Source organism: Lygodium microphyllum, chromosome 6, assembly GCF_053477565.2.
Source record: "Lygodium microphyllum isolate KBCC chromosome 6, Lygodium_microphyllum_v1.1.10, whole genome shotgun sequence".
NCBI lineage: Eukaryota > Viridiplantae > Streptophyta > Polypodiopsida > Schizaeales > Lygodiaceae > Lygodium > Lygodium microphyllum.
The window spans coordinates 78,942,199-78,970,010 of NC_141140.1; positions in this window are offsets into that span (position 1 = coordinate 78,942,199).

Consider the following 27,812-nt stretch of genomic DNA (forward strand, 5'->3'; position numbering starts at 1 on the left):
ACAGAGCGGGACTTTGCAAGCTGATCTTGCAACTGCTGGATTTGGGAGGCTTGGTTGGCCACTATGTCATTAGCAGTCTGTAAAGCTGAAAGCTTGTCATCTAAAAGAACTTGGAATTCTTTCGCTTCGCTGGACATCCTCTCCTTCTCTTCTGAAAGGCTAGTAACCTGTGACTGAGCCTCGAATAACTGGGTCTTTAATGAAGAAATCTCATCGCTTTGAGTGGCAACCAGTTGGGTTTGTTGTTCCATTTGCTTAAATAGATCTGCTAGGGTATCCTTAGCAGAAGCTAACTCAGATGTTGCCTTATGCAACTGGTCTTTGGACTGCATGAGCTCCTCATAGAAAGATGCGTACAGCTGTTGAACACAGGCTGTCACTGACAACTCAATGGAACTTTGAATATCCTTGCAGAGGAAAGGAATGGCATCTCCTGAGACGAGACTGTTCAGGGAAGGAACTGAGATCTCCAAGGATCCTTCTCTATGTGCTCTGAACAGGTTATTGCAAGTGAGATACCCAGGGAGTTCACTGCCAGAAGTAGCAGGGATAGGCACTGAGGGAAGTACATCAGGGGCTTTGTCCGCTACCCTCTTCAAGCGTTTACGTTGTATGACCAGGGGAGGCGGAGAATCATCATCCTCAATGTCAATAGGTGCTGACTCTTCTGAAGGTGGAGGAGGAGGAACTGGATCTGATGGAGGAGGTGGAGGTACAGTCTTCTGTAAACCCGAATAGGTCAAGAAGGCAGACAAATATGATCCATAGGTAACATTACCCCTGGTGACTTTAACAAAATGCTGATCCATTTTAGTAAGGAGGTATGTGCTCCAATCAATGGCAACTCCTTTTAGCACCATCCTGGAAACTGTGAAAAGCTCTTTGGACAAATAGTGGGATGGCGTTTTGGCAGGCATGAACTTGTCCTGAAGGAACTGACACATCGTTTTCCATACGGGATCAGTGATCATAGAAAACGAAACTCCTGAAGAGTTTATCACTTTCTTAACATCAAGCACTTCCCTTGTCTGCTTCTGCAACAGTTTGAGAATCTCTTCATTAGAGAAGAGCTGACGAGTGGTCACAAAAGGTTCTCCTTTGGAGGGTAGAGACAGAGCCTTCCCTAGGCCTCGAGATGTCAATGTCATAGACATTCCTTGGACTACGCCTGTCTTCTTGCTGTAAGAGGCCAGGAACTCATCACATAAGGACGGATCCTCTGGAAGTAATGGAAAAGGAGTGGCCACAAAAGCAGCAAGTCCTGCCTTCGTGAGGGGCTCAAAAGTAAGTAGGGACGAGTAATCCCTACTAACTAGTGGGACGTACTGGATAGGGGGAGGAGCATGAGAAGGCGCAATTCAGATGGTTACACACACACCACAAACACAGACAATCAAAGAGAATGCCTGCAAAGCAACAGACAAAAAACCAAGGATAAGAGAATTACCAATCAAAACGTGACACGACCTACTAACCCCAAGCAAACCACATCCTAGAAAAAATTTGACATGACCTCGAGACAAATGCGATCGAAAGCTTCATGCGATGCATCAGACAAACACCCTGAACCCCGTATCAGGCAATAAAAGAAAAAAAACTGCATACCGTACCCGCAACCGTAACTAAGACAGGAAACCAAAACCATACCATATCCAACACATATCAATACGACATCTGTGATAGAACCAAGACTGGACCATGGAAAATAACACTAATGACTGCGCATACCCATCCCACGAAACGCTGCATTAAAAAGGGGATTAAGTGCAGTGAGGGGGAATTAATTTAATGAAGGGTTGATTTTAATCAATTATTAAAAATGGGTAAATTTTTATTAGGTGATAAACCTTAATAAGAAAACGGCGGTTCCTTATTATAAATTTATTTACCAATTATTAGGTTAAGCGGTGCAGTTATTCGATTCCCGGACTTCGATTCCCGACTGGGTCTCTAAATGCAATTCATTGATTATAATTTAAGGTGATGTGGAGCGCTTTTTTGCCAGCGCGTGCTCATGTGACGGCTGGTTAATTTTAATTTAAAATTTTAGAGTGCCTCTGGAGCGCACGTAGCGCGTGCTAAGTGAACGGCTGGTTCATTTTAATTGAAAAAAAATTGTGTATTTAGCGCGAATGCGCGTGGAAACTGTGGGTGAATGAAAAGGGTTCATTTTAACAATTAATTGTGATTAAGGGGGAAAATAAATAAAGCACATAAAATAAATACCTGGAAGGGGTGTGTATGTAATGCAGGAATGCGCACGGAAGAATTCCAGTAAAGGAAAAGTAAAGAACACTGGTGAAACAACAAGGACAACACCTTAGCAGATGTGTTAATTTGGTTTGTGTTGGTTTTTTATTTTTATTTATTATTATTTTTTAATTTTTAATTGTTATTATTTATGTTTGAATAAATGGAAAATGAGCAAGGGAGGTGAGGGAAATGTTTTAGAATGTTTTTAGAATTTTTAAGAATTTTTTACAATTTTTTAAATGAATTTTTGATATTTATTGGCAATTTTAGGGGTAAATTTAGGAAATATGGAATTTTCAGAAATTATAGGGTAGGCAATTTCCAGCAGACAAATTTCCAAAAATTGGCAAATGGCAAAAGGAATTTTTAGAAATTTTTATGAATTTTTTTTTATGGAAATTAATGTAGTGATTAATTAAGTCACCTAAATTACATTAATCACATAAGTCAATTAAACATAAGTCAATTAAGTCAGGTTAGTGGGATAAGTCAGGTTAGTCTACCTAAGTCTAGGTGAGGTAGTCAAGGTTGATTAGGTTAGTCTACCTAAGTCTAGGGTGGACTAAGTCAATTAGGTTAGTCTGGGATCAGTCTAGGTTAGTTAAGTTAGTCTAGGTAAGTTCTAACTAACCTAGGTGAGACTAACTAACCTAGGGTTAGTTAGTGGGGGGAAAGACTAACCTGAGGTAGGTTAGTGGACTAACTATAGTTAGGTTAGAGTTAACCTAACCCTAGTTAAGTTAGTTTTTAACCTAAGTCTAGTTAAGTGATTTATTAACCTAAGGTAGGTTAAAGGTTGACTTAGGTTAGTGTTTAATCTAACTTAGGTTAGTGTTTAATCTAACTTAGGTTAGAGTCTAACCTGGGGCAGGTGAAAGGGTGGGAGGAGGTGGCAGAGGGGGTGGAGGAAGGGAAGGAAAAGGAGGAGGCGCTGGAGCAATGGAGGTGGAGGCGGCGCACGGTGGAGGTTGGCGGGCGGCGCACGATGGAGGAGAAGGGAGGACGCGCTGGGGGGCGGCGCGGTGTCCACAGGGAGGAGGCGCGGGCGGCTCGAGGGCGGGGAGCAGGAGTGGCAACGGGGGGAGCAGCAGGCGCCGGCGTGGGAGGGAGACGCTGGAGGGAGACGAGGAGCAGGAGGGTGGGGGAAGAGCAGGAGGGCAGGGAGGAAGCAGGAGGGCGGGGAGCAAGCAGGAGGGCGGGGAGGAACACGCCGCCGGGGGGGCTGGGGTAGGAGAAGAAGACGAGAGAGAGGGAGGCGCGGGGGGGGCTGGGGTAGGAGAAGAAGACGAGAAGGCGACGGGGGCTGGGGGTAGGCAGAGATGGCGGAGGGAAGGGAGAACGCAGGAGGGGAGAGAGAAAGAAAGGGAGAGAGAGACGGGCGCAGGAACAGAGAGAGAGAGAGAGGGAAAGAGAGAGAAGAGAGAGAGAGAGAAGGAGACGGTTGACGGGAGGGGGTGTCCGTTTTTTTAAAAAAAATAAAAAATAAAAGGTGGGCGGGCAGGTTGGGGTGGGCAGGGTCAAAAAGGGGGCGTATCCCCGTCCCGCGCACGTGCGCGGGGCGGGGTAAAAAAATTTGCCGTGACGGGATTGAAATGGCGCGAGGAAGACGGTACGGGTTTCGCGGACACGACCGAGGCGCGTGGAGATTCGTAAAATCGAAAAAGGGCGCGTTCACGCGCAAAACGAGCGCGAGAAAAAACAGAAAAATAAAGAAAAATTAATAACTCCCAATCCGGATGTCAAAACGAAATATCGTAAAAACGAAAAGTGGGCAGGACGACAGGGGGGAAAAAAGAAAAATACGGGACGGGGGTTTCGGGAGGGGTAAAGTTCACGTGCAAAAACACAAAAAACGAACCAAAAACGCAATTTAAAAATTAATATCGAAAGATCCGTGCATCGGAATGAGGTGCAGAAAAAAGGAAAACTGTGCAGAAAGATGTGCCCAACAATCCTATCACGTCAAAACATAATCCCGACTGAGAGAAGACGCGTTCACATGGGAAAAACCCAAAAAACAAACCCGAAAATGGGATCGGAAATTAATATCGAACAAACCGTTCACCGGAATGACAGGCAGGAAGAAGGAAAAATGTCCACAGAAAGGAGTGGCATAGGGTTATCATGTGAAAATGCAGTTCCGGCGGAAGTAGGAGGGGTTCACATGTGAAAAACTCCAAAAATACTCTCGAAAACTGATTTAAAAATTAATAAGTAAAAATCCAAACGTCGAAAAAGGGTGGAGGAAAAAGGAAAAAGGTAGGGGAAGGCACAGGGGACACGTTTGTCAAATCAAATTGGAATTCGGATACAAATAGGGCAGGTTCACATGGAAAAATGTCAAAAATACACACGAAAAAGTCGTGAAAACCCGGAAAATTAATAACGGACAAACCATGGAGCGGAATGATGCGGAATAAAAAGGAAAAATGTGAGGGGAGAAATGGTTGGCCGGGCTCTGACGTCAGATCATGGTTCCGAAGCAAGAAAAGCGCGTTCACATGGAAAACCGGCTAATTTGCGCAAAATGCTTCAAAAATTAATAACTCGAAAACCGTGCACCGGAATAGGGGTAGGTAAAAAGGAAAAATGGTCAGTTCAACGGGAGGAACAGGGCTATGAGGTTGGATTTGGATTTAAGTGAACGTAGGGTGCATTCACATGACAGGACCGCAAAATCAGGAAATGAAGGAAAACGGCAAGGAAATAGCCCCAAGGGTGGGTGGAACATAACCGGGTGGGTGGGAAGGGATCCCATTAGGATAAAAGCAATTCATGGCATACATGCATGAGCAAGATAAGGCATATGCAGAAGGGTATGCAATGTAGACGCGCAGGGACGCGTGCCCACACTTAAGACCTTAACGGATAGGGTTAACCGAGCAACAGGGACCTAGGACCACGCCATAGACCATCCACTAACGTCCCCACAGTTAAAACATGACCAGCACGAAGAAACCAAAGTTGTAGGGTTAGAAAAACTTGGCCCGTTTCGTCAAGAATCAAGGTTGAGTATCGATGGCACGTCCAGTGTGGTTGTCGACACTGGAGGGACCAAGGCATCTTCTCGGCACACGTTCGTCATGGCAGGGACCATGCCGCAGCACCCAGGGAGGTAGTTGATGGAAGGAATCGCAGGAAATGCATTGTCGATGATAAGGGATATTGCACTCAACTCACAGTCACTCAATTGGAATGAAAGATCAGTCACTTGCCCCATGACTGATATCACTCGAAGAAGAATGATTGAAACCCATATCTCATACCCGGTTTAGGAATCAACAAGGGGGAATGGTGCAGAAGGGGTATGCCAGGGTGCACAGTTGATGGTGCATTAGTGCATCCAACCCGTCTGGCAAAGGTGCAAAGAGGAAGGCAAGGGAGCCTTACAGTGCAGTGCACAGAACAGGGTGATGTGTTTTGTGTTGACGGTAAAGACCCATCCCGTGGGTGCATAGGGAAACGGGAACATACCTGACTCCAAGTGTCGTAACGTCCCTCAATCTCGCCTCTCGGTAATTGATTGAAGAAACTCCAGTCAAACTCAACCCACCCTCTGTCTCACGCTCTGTAGATAAATACAGGAGGGCAGCCTTTTCCTGAAACCCATTGATGTAATCCTCACAGTCACTTGTGCAAAGGGTGTATGCCTTGTGCGCAATTGATGGTGCAACAGTGCATCCCGCCCTGTGCCGGCATACGGTGCGAGAAGGAAGGCCAGGGAGCCTTATGGTGCAGTGCACAGAAACAAATCGTGCTTTGTGCTTTGAGAGGCCCATCCTGTGCGTGCAACACTTCATTCACACTTCTCACCTCTCATTCGATTTGAAGGGAAAAAACTGGTCTCTCGCCCCACCCTCTGTCTCACTCGTTGTTGATAATTAGAGAGGGCAACCCATACTCACTTCCCCATCCGGTTAGGATGAAAGCTCACATCACTCGATTGTTTGTCGATGAAGATCGTGTCATCAGTTGTTGAAGAGGCGTACCCAGGGAGGTAGCCATCAAATCGATTATTGTATTGGATAGGAACATGTCATCTGCTAGAGGACAGGTAGTCACTTTCCAGAGGGACCCAGGACACAGCGTACCAAGGGAGGCAGCTTCGGAATTGAATCCTAGGGATATCAATTAATGAATCCACTTTCTGGACTGCTGGGTGTTACCACCTTTTTCACAGCCAGCTTCCCGCCCAAGGGTGTTTACCACCTTTTCTTGAAACGAGGCCCGCTATGACAGGGAATTGCTTCCTTTTCTCTCATAACATATTTGTTTTTCTTGTTTGTTTTTTCTTCTTTGTTTTTTTTTTCTTTTTCTTATTTTCCCCTATTCCCGAGGGTGTTTCCACCTTTTCTCGAAGAATAGGTCGGCATGACAGGGACCTAAGTCCTTTTCTCCCATGACCGATATGTTTTGTTTTGTTTTGTTTTTTTTCTCTTTTTTTTTCTATATTGAACAAGGGAATGGTAGAAAGACCATTTGTCAGAACCCACCTCGCCACTGTCGCTGGTGGAAAATAGAGGATAAAAGATCAAGGCTGGAAGGGGGTTTTGAGGGGACAGAGGGTTGCGTCCACTTCATCAGGAGTGATTGAAGAACGGCTATCAGAAGTAGCATCATAACAATTACAGTGCCGCGCCAATGAGGGAAAGGATCAAGTGTCCGTAATTGTCAAGATCCCCAAGGAGGGAAATACTTCTTGAGGTGATATCCATTGATCAGAAAGGGATCATCAGAGGCATCAAGGGTCTGTACTTGGACAGAGCCATTAGGGTTGACTGCAAGTACCTTATAGGGGCCCATCCACCACTGTTGGAGCTTTCCAGGAAACTTGCCAAATCGTGAATCATAGGCTAGGACCAAATCACCTTCTTTGAACTCCTTGTGCTTGATGAAGCTATCATGGTAAGCCTTACGTCGAGCTTGCGTGGCTTCCATGCACTGTAGAGCCATCCGACGAATTTCGTCCAAACATTCCAAGTGCAGGAGACGGCGTTGCTGTGAATCGTCATCCCCCAAACGCTCTTTGATCGCCACTCTCAAAGAGGGTAGTTCCAGTTCAACAGGAAAAACAGCTTCTGTACCATACACCAACTGGAAGGGTGTCTGTCCCGTTGCTGCTTTATGGGAGGTTCTATACGCCCAGAGGGCCTCTGTAAGTCGATCGTCCCAATCACGACGATGTGCGGCAATTGTTCTTGTCAGAATCGAGCAGAGGATGCGATTCGTGACTTCGACTTGGCCGTTGGCTCTGGGGTAATAAGGAGTGGACTTGCGATGGCGGATCTTATACAACTCTGTCAACTCTTCCATGACTTTGTTGAGGAAATGAGTGCCTCTGTCACTTACCAGCTCTAAGGGACTGCCAAAATGGGTGATGATATTCTCGTACATGAACAGGGCCACGCTGTTACCATCGTCCCGCTTTAGGGCTTTAGCTTCACACCACTTTGTAATATAATCCGTACATACGAGGATGTATCGGTTCTGTTTCCTTCTAGTGGGAGGATCGATTGGACCTACGAAGTCAATGCCCCACTTCTCAAACGGCTTCAACGGAAGGATAGGTTGCAACGGCATGGCACTTGTCTTGGTGGGTTTCCCCATTCTTTGACAAGCATCACATCTTTTACAGTAATCATAGGAATCCTTGTGGATGGTAGGCCACCAATATCCTGCTAGCAGAGCCTTCCTGGCTGTAGCTTCTCCTACAAAGTGACCTCCACATGGCTCGTCGTGGCAAGCCTTCAAAACAATCCCAATCTCATCTCCTGCAACACATCTTCGGAGCACTTCATCTTTGCCTTTCTTGTACAGTGCACCGCCGAGCAGGGTGTAGGGGGCTGATTCTAGCATGAGCTTCTTCCTTTCCCGACTAGAAATACCAGGAGGGTACTGTTGGGTTGCCAGCAGATTGGCAATGTCCGCATACCAGGGAGTTACAGTGTCTACCAAGAATAGGGAAGCATCAAGGAGGTCTGGATCATCTTGCTCCTCGTCTGCAGTTTGTGGGATACGCGACAGATGATCAGCCAGAACATGGGAACGACCGGGCTTAGTAATCACCTCAAAGTCGAACTCCTGGAATAGAAGGAGCCATCTCATCATTCGTCCTTTCACATCTGCTTTGTTCATCAAGAAGGACAGGGCCTCATGATCCACATAAAATTTAAAGTGGGTGGATAGGAGGTAATGGCGAAATTTCTCCAGGGCAAACACCATTGCCAAGCACTCCAGCTCTGTCACTGTATAGTTTCGTTCCCTATCAGTGACTTTTCGGCTTGCATAATAGATCGGTTGATCCAACTTTGAGGAGCCCTTCTGGCAGAGGACTGCGCCTAAGCCTTCAATTGATGCATCAGTGTGTACATGGAACTCTTTCGTCCAATCAGGAGGTTGTAGAATGGGTGCCTCTATCAGACACTGCTTCAGAGTGTGGAAGGCTTTGTCACATTCTTCTGTCCAAGTAAACTCTGCATCTTTCCTCAGGAGCTTATGCAAGGAGGTTGCCTTTGTTGCAAAATGGGCTATGAACCTTCTATAGTAACCCACATGGCCTAGGAATCCCCTCAACTGTTTGAGGTTGGTGGGTGCTGTCAGAGCTGCGATCTTTTCGATCTTTGCAGGGTCTGTTGATATCCCTTGTGCAGAGACAATGTGGCCCAACAGAACTCCAGAAGAAACCCCAAAGATGCATTTGTCGGGGTTGAGGGAAATCCCATACTCCCGGCATCGATCAAAGCATTGCTCCAAATGTCCCCAGTGTTCACTGATCAAACTATAGACACAAAAGTCATCCAAATATACCTTAATAAAGTCGTGCAGATGATTTTGAAATGCAGCCATCATGACTCGTTGGAAAGTAGCAGGGGCATTGCAGAGCCCAAATGGCATCACTCGGTAAGCGTAGGTCCCCCATTCTGTGGTGAAGGTTGTTTTGGATTGGTCTTCTTCTGCGATTTGCACTTGATTGTATCCACTGAATCCATCCAGAAGGGAATAAAGCTCATGTCCTGCCACTGTGTCCAACAGTTCGTCTGTGAAAGGGATTGGAAAGTGATCCTTCTTTGTCTTGGAATTAAGCTTTCGGAAATCCACACATATTCGCAATTTGCCATTCTTCTTGGGTACAACCACGATGGGTGAAACCCATTCACTATTTGCCACTGGATAGATGAACTCGGCTTCCAAAAGCTTCAGCAGCTCCGCTTTCACCAATGTGGAATAATTCGGGTTCATTCGCCTCTGTCGTTGCCGTACTGGCTTGGCATCAGGCTCCAAGTCAATATGATGTTGACATATTGTGGGATCAATCCCCTTTAGGTCTTTGTAGGACCATGCAAACACGTCCAAATTTTCTTTCAACAAGTTGTACAAGATTGACAACTCCTCTTCTGGGAGACTGCTACCCACCTTCAAGTGGCATTCAGTGCCTTCAGCATCCACAAAGGTTAATTGCCTTTCACCTTCCACTTCACGGATGAAGGTTCCACGGACTGCTTCTGGATATAGATCCGACTCCTTCAAGGGAGTGATGTCCTCTTCTGATGTCCCACTAGAACCAACTTCTTCTTTTGGTGGAGACTTAGGTTGCTCTTTAAGACGTTGGAATGGGATTAGCGCTGTTTCGGGTTTGGTTTCAAGATTAATTACGTCTTGGCTTGAAGACTCATCTTCTGAAGATGACACATCCAGGAACGTCACATAACAGGGACCCTCTGATGCTTGTTGGGTTGGTGGGACTGGTGCTTGTTGGCACGGTGCATCATCATCATCTTTCTTTGGCAAGGATAGGTTAGGACGGCATGAGCCACTGCTAAAAGACGGCTTGTTCTTCTTAATCCATTTCTTATAAAGGTTTTGCATATAAGATGATCCATTTACTAGACCAAATGGTACCATCATCATTCTGTCCCATAGCATGAGCTCATCGGCTTCTGATGCTTCTGGAACTTGTTCCTCAAATGTATCCTCTTCAGGTGGGATAGACTCTTCTGGCTCACTTTCATCACCTTCTTCGTCCATATCATATTCATCCTCTTCTGTCTCTGTCTCTGTCTCTGCGTCTGCTTCTGTCTCTGCTTCTGCTTCTGCTTCTGTAGGAGCTCTGTAACAGAAGAACAGATTCTCTGTTTCCTCTCCTGCCTCTGTCTCTGCTTCTGCTTCTGCTTCTGTTGTGGCCATGTAACAGGGAGAGCAATACATCCATGCTTCTATCTCACTGTCAGAAGTGATCTCAGAAGTCATTCTCGGTTCAGGCAGGAAGTATTCACCCATTGATAATGGCTTTGCATCTTTTGGAAGTCGGCTTATAGTATCCACTGTTAAGGAATGTGCCACTGTTTGCTTGGGAAGGATCTATTTGACAGCATCTTCGTCTGCTGATGTTCCATCTGTAGCCTCATTAGGGGAGTCAGAAGATAATTCCAAGGAGGTGGATCCATGTCCTTTTTGAGAACCATACAGTTTTAGCACCACTTTGTTGGGTCCTCTACCCAAGGTCAAAGTTCCTTTAAACCAATCCGTCCTTGCTCGGGCTTCAAAAAGCCATGGTCTGCCTAGTAACAGAGGATAGGATGTACCATAAGAGTTTGGCTTCACCACCAGATAGGTTAGCCAATAATCTTTTCCAGCCATTGTAGTCTTCACATATGGAAGAATGCCCAAAGGCTTGATTCTGCTCTGATCCGCCAGTCTGATGAGCCATTGGGTGGGTTGCACACCTTGTAAGCCTAGATCCTTCATTGTCACATCCGTCATAATGTTCACTGATGAACCACCATCAATCAGTGCATTTGCGATGAAGCAACCTTCTATCCATACGCCAGTCTCTGGAGTACCCGGATCTAGGAAAGCGTTAGCCACGTCCACTTCTTTGACAAGCTCTGGAGCTTTGTTGGACTTTGTTGCTGTTGAGGGAGCAATCCTTAAACCACGTCTTTTTGTCAGTATACTTTTGAACCTTTTCCGGCAACTGGGAGACAACATCAATAATTGTCGGAATGTGAGGTTTGGTTTAAAGGTATCTAGATCTCTAACCAGATCGTATTCCTTAATAGGATCCACTGGCTTCTCTAATCGGTTAGGGAATGGGGCAACACCGATTTTCATTTTCCCTCTTTCTTCCGACAAAGGCATCATGGGAACTTCTTCTGCCACTTGTGGCACGTCCTCCTCTTCTGTATCCTGGACCTCTGGTCCTGTCTCTGTAACTGTCTCTGTAATTCTCTGTGGCACTGTAGGGCTCTGTACGGCACTGTTAGGCTCTGTTCTGTTCTGTTCTTCTGGTGGAAGATTGAACTTCACTGTTCTGGCAGGAGGGTTATTTTCTTTTTGGGTAGGTGGTTCCTTCTGCTTTGCACGCGTGATGGCAGCAACTTCCAATTCCACTAAATTGGAGGTAGGCTCTTGGGCCTTGGACGGACGATCAGTAGCACTATTTTTCACTGGGGCTGGGCTTGGACAGTCTTTTGTAGTGTGGCCTTCTCCTTTGCATCGACTGCATAAGGGCTTGTAATCCACTGACCTTCGAGGATTTGGACAATTTGGTGAGATGTGGCCCTTTTCTCCGCATCTGTAACACTCCACTTCTGATCTCTGACCACCGCCAAACTGTCTGCCTCTGTAACTTTGAGAAGGAAATCTTTTGGGTCCGAAATTAGGACCAAACTCTCTAGGCTTGGGTCCAATATCTTGTGTTGTCATTTTGGATTCCAGCAAGTTAAATCTTGCGTCTTCTTCCTTCCTTCTCCTATCATGCATCTCCTTCAGAGAGCAAATGTCCTCTGTATGATTCTTCCGCAAACAGTAGGAACAGAAGGCTCCAGGGATGGTTGGTTTTCGTGTACATTCAGTGGCTAAATGGCCTGCTTGATGACACTTACCACACCAAGTATTTGACCGCATCACATCTCTTCCTGCTCCCGCAACATTGGATATGCTTGCGGTATTCACTTTCAACGTCTGTAGTTGTTCTGTAATCACATCCATCAACTCCTTTTTAATGTTTGCAACTGAGTTGGATAAATAATCCTTCAAGCTTTCTCCTCCTGAGGCACTGGCAGGAGGGTTTTGAGGAGTCTCTGTAATCATTGCATAAACTGGTTGGGCTGGTACAGAGGGGTCTCTGTTCTGGTTCTGATTCAGAGCTCCTGTTTGAACTGTTGGCTGTTGGCTCCAGTTGGTAGGATTCCACTGTTGCTGCTGATTTGGCATTGAGGAAATTGGTTGGGACCATTGTTGTTGTGGTTGAGCCATCATTTGAGGCATGGATTGTGGCCATTGTGGATTTGGTGCACTGTACTGTGATACCGGGGGCATCTGTTGGTAGGGATAGGGAACAGTCCCTGGAACTGCATTTGGTGGGTACATCATTCCTGGCATCAGAGGAGATAGGACTCCTCTTCCTGTATTCATTGCTAATCTAGCTTCCACTTCATCGTACAGTCTTGCACCTTCTGTTGCAGCTTGTAGTGTGGCTGGTCTTTGTAGCTCCACAAACTTACGGACTTCTGGTTGTAATCCTCTGAGAAACACCCCCTTCTGAATCCCATCATCTAAATTATGGTTAGTCCATCTCTTCAGGATGGATTCCATTCGCGAGACATAGGCTTCCACTCTTTCTCCAGAGGACTGACTTAGGTTCATAAATTCCTCTCTCATCCGCTCTTCAAAACCTTCACGCCTGAATTTAGTGAGGAAGGCCAACTTCAGGTCGTCCCATGTGCCAAAAGTTCCTGCTGCTTGTCTCTCATACCACTGAAACGCCGCGCCCTTGAAAGTGGCGGGGAATATTGCTAACCAATGCTCAGGGGTTCTGGCATTGTTAGCCACACACGCTACCATAAACTCTGCTACATGAAGATCGGGGTCTTCATTGTACTCTCCCTTAAAAGCTGGCAATGGGACTACATTCGCTGGTCTGTCATCAATATTTCCAGGACGGATCTGGCTTGGAAGTGGACCTCCAGCAGGAGGAAGGGCTTGATGTGCCATTGGGACTTCTGTAAAGAGTTCCGCAAGGGCGTCAAAGGCGGCTTCTGCTGCGAGCTCGCTCTCGGCTCTGATTCTTGCTTTCTCTCTTCTCACGTACCTCTGGACTCGTTCCAACGCTTGCCTTTTTATTGCGTCATTCATCAGGGGGTTGACTCCACTATGTTGTTAGTGCTCCACAGAGGGTTAACAGAAGGCTTCAGTCTCTAGAGGACTCTCTTGCCAACATTTCTTCTACTTCTTTCTTTTCAACGTCCCTAAATTCTGCTTTCATGCCACTGCACAGAGGAAGGTATTCGGTTCTGAAGGTGTCAAAATGCATACGTCTGAGCATTGTGGTAGTGCCATCATCATAGTAATGCCAGCTTCTGATGGTTTCAATAGTGTATGTTGTGAAAAACACTCTGTCTACCAACTTCCAGTGGGTTGCTAATTGAACAAACAGAAGATTATCAGTACACCAAGCATCCCATGTATCTTGCTGTTGAGCATCCACGAACAAATTCCAACTCTTTTCCTTCTTGTCCCTATGAACCTCTACAGACCAAGACTCCTGAAGCTTCTTCACAATCTCCCACTTGATGTTGTCTGGAAACTTTTCAATGAATGCCAAATCTTCCATGGATGGTCATTCTCTCCGCTTTTGCTCTTCAGTTTGTTCCCAAACAGTTTGCCACCAAGATGCAAGTTTCTGCTGCTTCAATAGGAAGAGGAAACTGTCCACCACATAGAGCATGCACCATGATGGTGATATGTTTCCGCCATTGTGGGATGAACTTCTTGTGAAAAGTGGCTTTGATTATGAGAAATTCCAACTCTTCCGTAGAAGAAGGAACTTTACAATCATCCATTGAATTCTTCTCTTCTTGGCAATGCCATTTCCTTCATTTTCAGCCTCTTTTGGTGCTTGTTGATGGCAAGTTTCCCCGGCTGCGCACCAAAAACATGGAGCCCCGAGAGGAACACCAAGGAAAAGGGAATTCTCTTGCAAGAAAATATATCTTGTAACATCAACAAGCTTGTTTTTCATATTTCATATGATCACAATGAAGAAAAGAACACCAGGCACAACAAATCTTCATGCAGCATCATGTAGATCTCCCACGGTTTTTAATAGAATCAACAATATTCTTCAACATCTTCACAAAATCCATCAATAGAACAAAGAAAGCAAAGAAGTACACCATCTTTGAATGGAAAAATATCACATAGTATTCATCTTCAATATCTTCATAGTCTTCTCTCTCAATCTCTCATATACAATCACTCTGTTTGAGTAGAATTGGCTATCTCTGACTCTCTCTCTCTCTCTCTATCAATAATACATCATATCCTCACTACAATCTCTCTAAAATTACTCTCAATAATCACTCTTAGGTCGTGGATACCCCTCCCAAGAGGTATGTCTGATATGAAGGGTCACCAGAGCCACTACAGTGTCTCTTCACAGCTCACTACTGTCACTTCACTCTAGTCTTCACTTGAGTCTTCAGCAGCTACTTCTTCCACTTCTTTCAGCTCTTTTGCACTTGTATTCACCTCTTTCCAAGGCTAGAAAACTTTCCCCAAAGTCACACATACATTCCACAGAACACTTACAGAAGCATACAGAACAGTCTACAGAACAGTACCAGAACAGCTACAGTACAAAACAGAACAGAACAGAACAGAAGCAGAAGCTCTACAGAAGACCTACAGAAGGTTACAGAATATCATCAAAACCACATAACTCACTCTCAACCCATTCCAAACTCTCACAAACCATTCAATAAGCTTTCTCAATATCTCATTCTTCATCAATCAATACTTCATCCCTCCTTACAGAAGACAATCAGAACAAAACAGAAGGTTTACAGAACCCATCAGAACCTATCAGAACATCACAAAACCATCAACAAACATCATGAACTTCCAAAACACAATCAATATCATCCAAAACACTCTCAAACCACTTCCAAATCAACCAATCATCCCATAAAATCAACCATTCAGCTCTCAAAAACAACAAAAATCAGCCAAAAAACAAGTCATTTCAACACTCAACAGAGCTTGAGGGGGAGTGTTGAGATATCGAGCTCCACTCGTGATATGCCAGGGTGACCGTTGTGCATTTATGTCACCGACGTGTCAGTTGCAGATGCGGTTGGTACACCACCCATGAATAATAGCTACATGATAGCTATCCTTATCTACTCTAGTTCGTGGCTCAGTTAGTATGCCACCTTAGTTAGTTGAGTTTGGTTTGAGACCCATATATAGGGTTCTTCTTTTTCTTTGTACGAGAGTTCTTTTTGGCTTACACAACTAAGAAGAGGAAAACTGTTTTCAGCCTCCACCCTTGTGTGTATTCCCCCATTGTGCAAGCAAGAAAGCTTCAAGTGAGACTCCTTCCTTCTCTCCCACAATCTTGACACTTTTCGTCCCTTTTTCTCCCCTTTTCTTTCTAGCTCTCTCTTTTTTTTCACTCTCCTTCCTCTCTTTATCTCACCCTTTTATCCACCTCTTCCTTCACTCTCTATTTCTTTTTCTCTCCCCCCTCTCTTTCTCTTTCTCTTTCTTTATTTTCTCTCTCTTTGTTTCTCTCCCCCCTCGTTGTTTCTCTCACTCATTCTCCTCTCTCCCTCCCCCCCTCTCTCTCTCTCTCTCTCTCTCTCTATCTCTCTCTCTCTCTCTCAATGCATCTCATTACAAAGAAAAGCAAATAAAAGAAAAGAAGAAAACACAAGAACAAAGCAAGAAGAAGCAATGTACCTACCACAAATGCCCGAGGATGGATTTCAACGACGTCCTGTAAAAGAGTGGGGATAAACATGTAGGACACACATTCGCATGGGAATACCCAGTTATATTGATGGGGTATATAAGGTATTGAGAGACCCAATTAGAGCATGAGTTTTCAATAATCAAGTCTCTCTTTTTCCCTTCCTTCCAGCTTTCATGGCTTCCCTTCTCTTTCTCTCTCTTTTCTTGTATTTCTCTCGAGTCTCAGAGTTGCCATGGTAGGTGCCCGTAGGGTTGGTTCCATGCTTAGTGCTCATGACCTCCTAGAACTTGGCACTGATCTAGTTGTGCCGCATTTGCCTTCCTAGACGTGAAGGATCTCTCTCCCTCTCTGTGTATTACCAAATTGCTGGCCCTACTAGGAGGATGTATGACAGAGAGTAGTGGATGCCAGTTGCAAATAGGCCCATGGGCAACCCCAGGCCTATCAGGGTTGAGTGGTGTATTGATGGACCTGGATTGTTGCATATTGATGGAAGGATGGATGGTCCAGTTTTTCCACACCCGTAGGGTAATGATGCTTTACAAAGAATGGAAGGCCCTGGTTTATTGCACCCTAAAGGTGCTTTCATTCTGCGCCCCCAAGGATTCGGTATACTACACCCTGAAGGGGATTCCACTTTAAGGACGATTGATGATGCTGCTATGCTTCACCCTAAGGATGACAGCAGTTTTTCGAGAAGAGAAGGCCCTGAAGTGATTCACCATGAAAAGGTCAATGCACTTAGGAGGATAGATGGTCATGGAATACTACAACCTACTAGTGACAAGACTCCCAGGAGAGTGGAAGGACCTGGAATATTACCTTCTCAAGGTGATAGTATGATGAGAAGAATCGAAGGTGCTAGTGGAATGCTGTGTGCTAAAAATGATATTGTAGCAAGGAGGATGGAAGGTTAGCTAGTATGATCCATCAAGGTGATGGCATTCTTAGGAGAATGGACGAACCTGGTATGCCACAAGCCAAAGATGATAATCTGAGGAGAATGGAAGGGACTGGGATTCTTGGTCCTAAACTTGATGATGTATTTAGAAGAGTACAAGGCCCCAGCTTTAATGCAAATTGTGGCAATGATTTTAGGTGGATGGAAGGGCTTGGTATGCAAAGGTCAGATCGCAACAATTTTGGTGAGCGAATGCCTAGACATGGCATCAATGTTGCAAAAATGGTGGAAGCAAGAGGACTTGCCCATGTTGTCAGGCACAGTGATTTTCAAGACTGGTCTAATTACTATGATGCCTTACTTGTAGCTGAATCAAGAGCTACGAAGGGAAAGAAAGGACCACACTTAGCTAGAGAACCTTCAGTAATGCACATGAATGATTTAACTTTGCCAACTTCTGGGCCAGGGGATCATAATGCAAACCAGAAAGCTCAGGCTATGATACAGAAAGCCAAGTAGCTTTTACCCTTCCTTCAAAGAGCAAAGAAGATTTCTACTATAATGGATTATGTGCTTAATGGGCACTACTACAAACTATTTGTACCAAAAGAAGCTTGTGCCATTGCATTCTCTTTGTCTGAGGTAAGATGCTCGGGCCTTGGGGGAACCATATGTAGATGATGCGATAGCTTTTATGAGGCACAAATTACTACAAAGGGATGTAGAGATTCAGATAGAGACAGTTGACAGAACGGGCACATTTTTGGGCACCTTATGGGAGTCCAAAACAAATGTGGCTATCTCTCTTCTAGAGGTTGGGCTAGCAATCCTTTGTTTTTAGCTGATAGAACTACAAAAGGTCACTTATTGGTTCATGCTGAGAAAAGTGCTAAAAAATGGTAGATAAAGGTATGGGGAAACTAAGTTGAAGGACAACAAGAAGTAGATATTGCTAGTTTGTGTGATGCTAAAAAAATCTAAGTAGGAAGTTCTCAAGGTACGTGTGACAAAATTACTTGGAGGTGGTAAGTTTTATGCTTAGTTAGGAAGAGATGCATGTGTCTTGAGTATGAAAATGCAGTTGGAAGCCTTAAGAGTGAATGAAAACTCACCTGCACCGATGGATTTCCAACCAAAACAGGGTGATGTTGTTATGGCTAGAATCGAGCGATGATTGTAAATTTTCCCCAACAGCCAGGTAAGGACTATGAAGTCTTTTACATAGATTATGGGAACCAGAAGTTGGTTTCATTTTCCAAATTAAGGCCTTTAGATCCATCTATCTCTGGCACCTCAGGGCTTGCTTTATTGTGTAGCCTTGCTTATATCAAAGTACGTGAGCTAGAAGAAGACCATGGACAAGAGGCAGCTGAATATCTCGGTTCAACTACTGGACATAATAGTTTCATGGCTACTGTAGTTGAGATAGACTTCTAGTGGAAAAGTAAACGACCAAGAAACAGGCACTAAGTTTAGTGGTGTAAGTCAAGTCTGTGAATGCTGCTATGCTTGAGGTTGCTTTGCTCAGACAGAGAGGAGGAACAAGTGGGACAATGATAAAAGAAAGATTAGCTAATAATCTCCTTTGTAATGTTGAATAGAGTAGTACTCTGCAACCCCAGTTCCCTTGTGAGCCACATCAATAAGTCCTCTTTTTGTTTTTGAGGGAAGAAACTTCGGGATCGGGACGGAATGTAAAAGAGTGGGGATAGATGGGTAGGACATGGGTTAGCATGGGAATATCTAGTTATATTGATGAGGTATATAAGGTGTTGAGAGACCCAATTAGGGCATGAGTTATCAATAATCAAGTCTCTCTTTTTCCCTTCTTTCAACTTTCATGGCTTCCCTTCTCTTTCTCTCTCTTTTCTTGTTTTTCTCTCTCCTTTGCTAGTCTTTCTCTCTCTTTTTCTCTCATCTCCTTCCTCTTTCTCTCTCCTCTTTGCATTCTCTCCTTCTCTCTCCTAGGTCTCCTTCATTACACGTCCCCTCTTTCTGCCTCATGCACTTCTCCCTCTTCTTTGAGTATCGTGGCGGTGGTGGCAATGGGGTGAGAATCTCTCCTTCTCTCTCTTTCCCTCTTCCTCTCCCTCTCCCTCTCAAGGCAACAATCTCTCTCTCTCTCTTTCGCTCTCTCTTGAAAATGTTTGTAGCAAATGTCACGCTTGGGTTTTCAGCACTTTTTTTTTCTCAAAGTGGCATCACTAACAACGTCGCAAATGTGACATTGTTAGTAACACAAATAGCGATGATAATAGTGGTGCCACTATTTTTTGTTGCAAATGACCATTGCTATTTGCCCATTCCCTTGTAGTGTAGAGACTTCATATCCTCAATCTACTGTAGGAGTGCCTCCTATGCAAAAACCTTGAGGAGCAAGAACCTCTACCATGCTAGGTGTATTCTCCTAGCATATTGTATATATTCTATTTTAATTATATTTTTATTTTTATTTTTTCTCTTTTATTTCTTTATATCTTTGGTTTCTTGTACCACATGCATGGGAACATATAGCATTACTTATAATATTGATTCTAATGGTTGTATCATCCCACTTAGAGGAGAATTGAGGTTTTTTTAATGTAAGACATTGTCGACCTATACATAAAACATGTTCATCTAGTGTGGATGTGAATATAAATCCAATATTATTTATATAACATTGATTTAATTCTTGTGCTAGCTCTTTTTTTTCTCATTGCAATGAAATTTAGAGATTGGGATTTAATTTCAAGGACATTTATCATTGCATAGTTGGACCAAGTGTTTGAGGCTGGTTGGAGTTGTAAGCAACTCCAATGCAGCATCATTCTCTAGCTATGTTGTAAACAAAAGAATGCACAGTATGTTCACATTCATTAAGCTTTGATTTCTTTAGTTGAATTGATCAATGAAAGTCAAGGAAGAGGGAGCTTGAGAGAAGTTATAAAGGTATGAAGTTTGAACATGACTAAACTCAAAAATGACACAATAAATAAAAAACCATAAAATAAAAATAGCAAAGAAAGAGGATTCTAAAATAAATGAATATTGCTAGTGCATGAATGTAAGTATAAGATGCCCAAAGATAGAGCAATGGAAGTACTTGTATTGTGACAACCACTGAAGAAAAATCCTAAAACTGGCCTATGGATCTAATCCATAGGGTAGTGAATGTAAACTTTCAACACACATATTATTCAAGTCAACAAAGAAAATATATGACATAAAGAACTTGAGAGCTATAATTCTCTCATGTGGTAGATAACACTTGATTGTCCCTCAAGGTCCTTAGCCCTTATATTGTTGCTTTAATCTTGGAGATAAGACTTTACACAAACCACGTTGTATGACTCACCCATGCAATCAACATGACTATCATAGACTAGCAAACTTTGCTAACGATTCCTCATGTGCCTTACTATTCAATGGACCAAATTAACTTCAATTTCCATGCCCTTAGTTGTCTCACCAACCTTGACCAAGGAACTTTGAATTCTTCTCAATTACACACTCAAACTAGTGTGTCTTCAAGCATTTAAAGCTACAATCACTCCAATGTTGACATGAGATCGAGCCCCAAGGAAATTGAATCCATATTCTATTTTAAAGGTCATCACCCTAGGCTCACCACCACCTTCCTCGTTCTTTAGTGAGTATATACAAAAAAAAGCATGCATTTTTTTTTAAAAAAAACAAGTTACTTACCTTTTTGAGGTCATAGAAACCTAGGTCGATTTCTCAATGTACTTTATTGACAAAAGGATCATTGATCAATTCAATGCCAATATTGACTTCTTTGAGCTTGTGGAGTGAAATCTCATCATCTGTTGCTTTTGTCATTTAGAGAACTATTTCTAAGTCCAACTCTAGAAGTCATCTTCTTCTTTGGTATCCCCTATATTTCTCTCATTATCATCTATTGATGATCTTTACAGTTGTGGAACCAATGTTCCTCTTGCTTCAACCTATAATATCATGTTGTCATGTACCTCTCCATCTTTGATATCAAGATCTTTGTTGTCAAAAATTCATCATCCTCGAGGATTCATCGGCATGATTTGTAACCATGGCATACTAGAAGACTTTGGATCTTGGTAAATAAATGCCTTCTTGGAGTGTGCATGAAGGATATACGGTTCCTTTGTGGTCATCAATCTAGTAGAATTGATGAGCCAAAAACCTATGGGCTCAAGTCTTGGTGTCACATTTGTGCCTTTGTACTTAGCATGAAACCAATTGGGCTTCAAGAGAACCTATCACAATATATGATTTTAGAAAATGGAATATTCCATGTAAACAAATATATAAAAAACATGCAATATGGTAGCAAATCTCTATACCTATAACCTACGTACATTGAGTTTTAAAGAGCCATTAGAGTGACTAGCAAACGAGTCAATAGGTCTGGGCCACTAAGTTCTTTTATTTTCTTCTATTTCTAGCAACCCTTGTGGCTAGAAGTCAGCCTTTTCTTAGCCCAGTCCATCATATCCATCTTACCCACATTGTACTTGAAATAATTTCACCCCCTCATTTACAATTTGATCATTATTCCAACCTTATTAGGTTGATGAGAGCATTAATTAGCAAAGGATCTTGAGTGCTTGGATTGCAATCAAATTGGAAAGATGTAAAAGATGATATGTTTATGATAGTGAAGCAATAGAGGAGAAGGTCAAGGATGCATGTTAGTGGTGTAAGGAAATTGAGCAAATAGATAATTAATGAGCCACTATTGTGACTTCGATGAAGGATGATGAAATGGATGAGTTGGTGAAGGGCATGCAAGACATAAAGCTCAAATTTGCAAACATGAAAAAAAAGGGTAGTCTAGAGAACTAAATGTTTAGATTCTTGAAAGATTTGTGGGTATATATGATAATGTAAAGCATGAATACAAATATTGTGCAACATATAAGGATGATTTAGATAAATATCTAATTTTCTTTAAAAATGGGAAAATTAATCTGCATGAAACTAGATTTCCACTCAATTTAAACTTTGAAAGGGTGTTATGTAAGAACTGGTAGATAAAATGACTTTTAAAGATTCATATATTGCCGTAGAGGCTGAAACATTTGGCTTCTTGATTGAGAATATTTTTTAGAAGGATTTTGGATGTGAGACTATGTTTGGAAAGAAGATAGAACCTTGGACACGTGCAATGCATACCACAAAGAAAGACAAGATTTTGAGAGATAAGTTAAACAAGACAAGGAACTGTATTCAACAATTGATAGAATGACATGCTCCTGGTGATTCTTTCTCTCTCTATGTATATAGAATACTAAGGATATTGTAGAGGAAAAGAGAGAGTAGAATGATGGGAATCTAGGTTTACAGGAACAAAGGGGAGTGGCAAGCTTAAGTTTGATCAACCTTCACCTCTTGTCAAGCCTCCACCTAAGAAGTATATAGAATATGTGAAAGGAAAGAAGCACGATCATGGTAAGATGAAAGGCAAGAAACTAGGTTATGAATTTTTATATTATAAAGAGAAAGAGACAACATGTTGGAGATCCAAATAATTCTACCTTACACAAGGAAATGAAGGCCAAATTTTGTAGGGTATACAAGTAATGTAGGAAGATCATGATGAAACTACAAAATATAATTATTGATACTGAAAATATAGTTATACCTCAAGATGGATAATTCAAATTCATTTCAATGAAAATGAGGTAGCACAAGTTATTCTTAGAAGTCACTATACATTATGAGTCACTTGGCTATATAAATCACTAAGACTCTAGAATTAAGGTGGGAGATATTGAGGTACCATTCATTTCCTTGATTGAGCATGGGTCAAAAATTAATGTTATGGTCAAGATTCTTTACGAAAATGGAAAATGTACATTTGATAGAGAGCATGGATAAGGATGCAAGCTATGAATAATTCACCATGAAACTTGTATACAACATGTCCCAATGTGAATGTTACTATTGGGGATGTCTAGGATGAACAACATCTTTCATACAAGATCATTCTTTATATCTTTGAATCTTGGGTAGCCATATGTCATAGTGGTTCACATAGAACCTAAAGTTTTGGATGATGGCTTTGCATATGCTAGAATTAGAACCATTATGGAAAGCAGACTGTGCAATTTAGCTTTATGTCTAAATCATTCAAGAAATTATGATAGTATGGGAGACAATCCATAACCTCCCAATGCTAAAGAACTCAAAAATTCTTGTAAGAAAATGGATTTTCAATGTGGATACCATTGTCAAGTGAGACCATAGTGGTGCAAATTGGGAAAGGTTTTTGCCTCATATAGTAAGAAAGGTGCTTTTTCTACAGATTTTGTGGTGTTTTCAACAAACAATTCAATATGTTTCTAGAATTTTGAAAGTATGCATAGGGCTAAAAAGAGTTGTATTCATAAGACATTGGAAGATATGAAGGCACATGTTTTGGTTGAAGCTAAGGAATGTATTTCATGAATGTATAATGAGATAATCCTATGTTGATACTATGGATAAACTTTCAACTATGCTAAATTTTCAACTCAGAGGGGGGGTAAACTCTTATATATGTAAGTATATCACATGAGTTTAAAAGAAGGAATTTTCAAAATAAAATTTTAAATATATTTTTACATGTAAAAGGGTCCATATAAGGGGGTTGCTCATAAATTGAATAGAAAAGAGATGTGTTTTACTTAGAAAACATTCATAGATAAATGTATTTTTAAATAAGACTTGAACTCATGTAATATAAATAGTTTACATATAGTGAGTCCCCCTGAGATTTTGAATTGAATATTGGGAATAGTATGTCCAAAGCATGCTATTTGGATATTTATTAGATGGTTTAACTGTTTGCAAAACAAGAAAGTATGTGTTTGAATGAAAGGGTTGAAGCAAGGGCTGAAATAACATATAAAATTATGGCAAAAGAGGTTAAAACTATTGCATTACCATTACCTTTTGATAGTGAGAAAAATATTGAATTAGCTTCTTGTGAACCAAATTTGAGAGATTTGAAAAATATTGAGCATCTCTTTATGGCAGAGTCCCAGCTATAGGAGTTGAAGATTGGCTGCAAGGATTTTCTTGCATGTGTATAGAGATAGTGCTTTATGGATCTACTATATTTCAACACATAAAATTGGATATATACCTCTTGTATCTTGGAAATTTCTATCAATTCTAGTGCCTAAAGTTCACATGGGTAAATGCCCAATCACACTGACCAGGGTATAAAAGGTGTAAGAGACCTAGTATAGGGCATTCACAAATGATCAAATAATAGTCTCTTCACATTCACCAAACTTTCATGGCTTCCTTCTCTCCTTTATCTCTCTTCTTGCATTTCTCTATCCTTCCCTATGCTTTCACTCTCCTTTTCTCTCTCTTTCTCCCCCCTCTTTCCAATATTCTATATCTTCCCTTTTATCTCTCTTGTCCTCTTATTTACAATTTGTATTAGAGCATCAATCTTTGCTCCTTTCCCCATTTCCTTTTCTCAAACTAGCTCTTTTTTTTCAAAACAAGAAACCCTATTTACTTAGGAAAAAGATGCAGGTACAGTAGCAAAAGGAGTATCACTATTGGCTACTAGCTTTCTCAAAGACAAGCAACAGCTATGGCTAGAGATTTTAACTTATTTAGAGGTAACATGGTCAAGTTACTAGGTCATCACTAGGTTTTGTGCTTATATTTAAGGGTTTTTGAAAAAAAAAAACCTAAAAAAAGTTAGAGAAGGAACAAACTCTTTGTCTCTCTTTTTGTTCATGCTCCCATGGATCATCAAGCAAGGAAAACTCCACTTCTCTTCAAGATCAGCCCTCAAGATGAATTAATGATCTCACAAGAGCATTCTCCACTTGCTTAAGACCAACCTAAGCATCTTTTCAAGTGATGTAGGTCAATGAGTCTCCCAAGCTATTGCCCATAATTTTTAGCATGATTTGTGATGCCAACCTTTTGCTCTCCTACTACTCCTCTCCCACTTTTTGGTGCTCTAGTCTTGTATCATTAGCTCCAATGGTAGCCTCTAGACTTGCAAATGACCTACTTTACCTTTCTTCTTGACGTTTATCCCCATTTTGAAGTATACCATACTATGTATAGCAAAAGGGCATCCATAGCCACTCAACCCTAGCTCTCAAACTCTCAAAAAGCTTTGAAATCTCAACCCCTAGATCTTCTTCAACCATTCTTGACCAAGTTTGTATGGGATTGAAGACATGGAGCTCTGAATACAAAGATTCTTCATGGGTAGCCATGAAAACTTCACCTAAAGCTTTCAAATCTTGGAGAAGAAGATGGAACAAGCTTAGGAGAGTTTCCCCATCAATGAATGCCTCAAATATTTAAAGAATATGATATAACAAAGGTATCTTGCTTTCCCAGGTTGAGTTGATGAAGGATTTGGGCCTCTTGATTGGTGATGCTTCATCCATCCACTCCAAGCATTGAAGAGCTATGTTATTTTTATCCTAATCTCTCTTTCTAATCCATTTGTTGAGCTAAATCTACTTGTTAGAGATACCTAAGGATTGAATCTTGCCATGTATTTAGAGTATTTTGATTGAGTGAATGTTGTCCAATTGAAATCAATAGCTTCATTACTCTTACTATTGTATGAGGAATCAGATTAGTCATGGAAAATTTGACCATTTGGTTTATGCTTATCCTCAAAATTCCATTGTGATGTGTTTTTTTTAAAAAAAATTTATTAAGGCATTCTAAAATGATAAGTTGGCATTCAATGACACACTGGACTACTAAGATAAGCCCCTCTTCCACCCCATCCATTATCCATTCTATGCACTTTATAAAAGGACCAAAGTTTCCTTTCCTACATGCATCTCATGCTAATTTCCTTAATTCAAAATGTTTGCCATGTACACACTAGCTACAATAAAGGCCAATGATGGGCAAGATTGCAAGACAAGAATTATATGACCCTCCCTTACCACTAAAGACCTTGAAGGAATGCACCAACCCACTTGGGGGATCTTTACCCACCCCTCATCAGTGATCCAAAGATTGATAGTTATATGCAGGTACATGTAAATTCAACAAAGAGCCCAATCTCAAAGGAAATATACTAATGAAATTGTATTGTCAAGTCATGTATGCCATGCTCTTAAGATATATTTAGTGAATGAAGATATATATCACCCAAAACTACTATTGAGAATGCATGCATAGGTTGACTCATTAATGCAAGCCTCACATGGATGTTCATGGTATTAATAATTTATTTTATTTTGATCAATACATGACATATGCTTTTCAACCTTGAGGTATGAGAAAAGTGCAAATTTGGGTCAAAATAAGTAGTGTACTAGGTGCAGGAATTTTAGAACTACTATAGTAATCCATTTATAGAAAATTGAGTGTTACTACTGGGAAAAGGCCCTACATCTCCTGTTTAAAAGGAAATACCCTCTTCATTTAAAATAAGCAACCTCCATGATCAAAGCTATTCTTGGGAAGATATTGGCCTTTTTGTGTACGTGATCAAGTGGGACATGATGCAGATAGCCCCTATATAATACATAAAGTGAGCTACACAAACTTTTGAATATTTTCATTCATAAAAAAATTTATATCAACTCATAGAGGGGATTCCTCTCTTTGGATTGAATAAAACGTTCTTAATTTGGAGTAACAAATTGAAAATTACATCTAATTTTTTGTAGTAGGGTCCGCTGGACTACACATGTCAAGGCATAAAGGCAAAGCAAAGACCTAGGACAAGGTCCAAAGGGAGATTAGAGACTCTTGAGCATTAATGAATGATGAACCTAGCCTAGCCCAAGATTATAATAGTGGAATGCAAGAAGAAGTTCTAGATACATACCCCTACTAGCATGAGCTACGTCATATAGAGAGGTATAATGACATGGTTTCCAACTATCATCAAATGCAAACTAAGATTGACCTAGAAATCGAGAAAGTGGCCCTCTCCAACTATTAGATTCAACAGACATGGAGCAACTCACCACTCTTTTTTCCTAATTAGCCACCACTTCAGTGCAAGAGAGGGCAAATGAATCCAAGCATGAAACATGAAGGCCTCCACCATTCGAGCCACAATATGTGGCCTATAGGATATCCTTGGAGTAAAGGCATCAAGCACTTATCAAATTGATGAAAAATTGAATTGGCTAAAAGATATGCAAGGAAGTACAATAAGAATAAGGGTTTTCAACAAAGATTTGGACATCGAAGATCTCCAATGAGGTAGGACCAATATGGTTGTGTCTATAGAGGAAATCCCATGCCCATTACTAGCCCAAAAATCCCCACTTATGCTCCCTTTAATGATGAAAGGAAATAAGTAGTTTAAAATAGCACTTAACCCACATGGAGATGGTAAGTATGCTTAAAGTAGGCCAAGAAATGCACTAGTCCGGAGTGATCCAAGTGGTGAAAATTTTATCTCATTTGTGAAGGATAAGAAAACAAAAGGGCTTATGCTTTAAGTGAGGAGATAAGTACATGATGGACCATGCCAGAAAATGCCCCAAAAAAACAACAAAGGTCAAAGTTCATAGCATATACGTTATGGATGATTAGCTAAACTAAGATGAGAAATCAAATCCTTTAAGTGCTAGAAATAACTTAGTACATGTTGAAAAGGAGGACTATGAAAAGCACCTATGCCAAGAATAGTTCTATGATCTGATCGATGGTTGGGTTTCTCTTCGACCCAATTGGTTGCTTTCCTCATGATATTGATTTTATTACTCCTACTATGCCCTCTCATGCTACCAGTTCCATGTGATCCATCTCCATGGATGCATGGACATGCCCTAGGAGCCTAAGCACACTGCCATTCGAGGAAAAATTAATCAAAACTACGTATTCATATTGGTGGATAGTGGTAGCACACAAGGTTTTGTCAATAAACTAGTTATTGATATGCTAAAATTTCTTTCTAGAAAATTAGAGCACCCC